Raw genomic sequence first — 3,181 nt, 5'->3', positions numbered from 1 at the left:
GGTTGAGTCAATCAGCACCAAGGACAGTACCCATGTACGAGTATCATAAAGCATCAAGTGGAACAACAAGAGCGTCACTTGGTGTGTAGAAAAGCCAGACAAGTAGTAGTTCACCTCTATACCAAAACGTTTTGGCACTATATTTCCCAACCTCAAGAGAACAACAGTTGGGGTACTTTCAATGAAACTCCGTCCGCCCACCATACACTGGCTTCTGTCCTTTGCCAGCCTGTTAAGGACCGTAGAAGGACCGCGTTGTAAACAGGATGAATGTTATGAAAGACGTCACAGACTTATTTTTTTCTGGTGGAAGATTGCTTTGAAAGCTATAGAAAGCTTGCATTTTCACAACACAGCACAACACAGCACAGCAAAACACAACACAACACAGCACAGCACAACATAGCACAACACAACACAACACAACACAACACGACACTGCCCACGGAGGCACCCGACAAAACAACACTGTTTCCGTCATGACACGTCCCTCGTTCTTGCTCTATGAATATTTTGATGTAATTTCTCGCACGTCACAAAACAAAAAATAAGGGTTGCGGTCATACGATTTATTCACAGAACACATTTTAACACCGCACATGTGTATTTCTATCACGCGTATAATTTGAGCGGGTTTTTATTTTGAACTGGTTTGAAGACTGAAAGTGGGACATTTTCGTCCCTTGGTGTTTATTAGCATGAGGGAAAATGCGCCAGACCATCGCGTGCAGTACGATTTCTCACAGACCCTGTCTGCGTACTTTGATTCAAAGGCTTCAAGTTCAAGTATGAAATAAGGACTAAAAAAAGTAGAATGAGCTACGAAATGGCAGCAAATCAGACAAATTTCCTCGTCTAGAATATTTCTTGTTTTGTCGTCCTGAATGGAGGACTGTGACCAACACGTGATCAGTCACGTTGAGCGTGAGTACATCAAAACGTGTGAGAACTGAATGAGATCCCATCAACAACACCTGCCTCCGGTTGTTACAGTGTGGTTGCCATGGCAGCGGACTGGTGGACAAAGCTTGTTTCTCTTTGATTCTAGATCTGACGGAAAAATGATTACAACATCTTGAAGGGCTAATTAGGAACACGAATGCTTGAATTACTGCCGCAGCTTATCTGGTTTGCACCAGTTTGGATCTGGTTGGCACCAGTTTGGTCGCCATAGATACAGACAAGCACAGAAAGGTTCTAGAATTCTCCTTATTCTCGGATCTACATCCCGTGGGGCTCATTAACGTCCCGACCTAATAAAGTCCACGCGCCAATTTTCGTAGCCGTTCACACACGGTTCCTGTGCAATAATGACTTGATGGATGCATTAAGGTGAATCGAGATGCTTCTACGATGTGGAAAATATAGCCTCCAACAGGCTTTCCTAAGGCGATTAGGATAGTAGAAAAAAAGGGCCCGAGTGACCAATTTCCCCTGGCCAATTATTCCCCCTATTTGGCTAAATTTTACTGTTTTTGAACCCGCGGTCTAATGGAGGCTATGAGAAATAGCGTTATAGGGTTTGGAATTTTGGATTAAATTTTGGTTGAAAACATACGTGCTGACGGCACTGAAACCGTGAGAGCTTTTAACCCAGATATTAGCTTCATTACGAGCTGATTATCTGTTGCCTGGAAAATAAAACTGTCACCAAAATACTCTTTATCGGTCTTTGTGACTTCTTGAACTTTCAGCTTTATTAGCACGGCTAAGACTAAAAGGAACGCGCGTCACGAATCAAAGAATGATTAGTGTCATTAAGTAATCATTTTTACACCACACGCGACGGGCGATCTCGTTTTAAGAATTAGACTAATTATAACTCGTCGTCGCCTCCGGTGGGCTTCATTGGTGGCCGTCAATTAGTTAAAATTGACACATTGGGCGAATGACATGCTTCGGAAGCGGCTGAAAAGAATAGAAGTCTGTGGCAAATGTACGCCATTAGCGGACCAATTTCCCGTATGTTATATAGTGTCTATTTGACAAATTTCTACTCTTTCTAACCCTGGTCGCAGCTGTAAAGTTTGTCACTACGTTTAAGTAATATAGCTTGAAAAAAGGTTAAGTTGGCATCGCATGTTACGTGTCAATGAATGAAGAAGGACACTTTTGGCCAGATGGAAAATTGCCTTACCAATACCTCAGTATACTCTATGCCTATGGCCCCATCCCACTAGAGTGAAGTTATCCGGATCGAGCCGATCACTTTGATTCGGCTTCGAGCTGGATCGGGGCCGGTCGGATCGAAGCCGGATCAAAGCGAATCAATTCTGCTCGATCCGGACAATTTTACCCTAGTGGGAATGGGTCATATAGGCATCAAGAAATGCTTATAAAAAGATGGCCGGGGTGAAGATGAGAACAGCTGGTTGGGTGGCGTGAGTGTGATGACGATGTTTGACTCAAATAATTGGTCGCCTTGTTCACATGAATTGGACTTATGCTAATATGGTTGCACCATTGTGTGAAATGCAGAATACGACCCTCTGAGTCTGACATATATCCTCTGAGGAACAGGTAACCTAATCTCCAACCAGATCTTTCGGTGGTCAATAGACAGTATCAAATTGGCCAGGCTGTATCCATTTCGGTGGCAAATGGATACTGTCTGGCTAATGGATACAGCCTGGCCAATTTGATACTGTATTGCGGCCATCGGAATATCTGCTTGGAGATTACAGGTAAGCTGTAGTGAACTTGACAGTCCAATACGTGTTTGTTTTGGAGCCGATAAAGTTGTACATGTTTTCATCCAAATCAATAACAGTACATGTAGAATATTGCGTCGTTGGTATTGCTCCCACTCCAAATGAACACTAATTACATGTACAGTACCAGCTATTTGCTAAGTGTGCTCTGTAAGCACAGGAAGCTACAATGATCTGATAGTGAAGTAGCTCTCGACAGAAATCGGTAAAAGATCAGATCTTGTAAAGCACCTACATTAGCCCGAGGGTAAGGCCATGTTGATTTGATTATATGGATGACATCATCTGCGCACCCCAAAACTGATGTGAGCGTGCGAATAAAAAAGTTTTGCAAAAAAATGTTGCTTTCATCATTATGAAATCTACGTGGTCATGAACGTTAAACTCTTCAAATTTGTGTCTTTACATTTTCGTCTTTTTCGTTTGATTTTGGCATTTTATGAAATAGGTATCGTTTTGAAATTATTTTT

The sequence above is a fragment of the Branchiostoma belcheri genome, unplaced genomic scaffold, assembly GCF_001625305.1.
Source record: "Branchiostoma belcheri isolate BF01 breed outbred unplaced genomic scaffold, Haploidv18h27 scaffold4, whole genome shotgun sequence".
Lineage (NCBI taxonomy): Eukaryota > Metazoa > Chordata > Leptocardii > Amphioxiformes > Branchiostomatidae > Branchiostoma > Branchiostoma belcheri.
The sequence above is the reverse complement of the archived record's forward strand: the minus strand, read 5'-3'. Positions refer to the sequence as shown.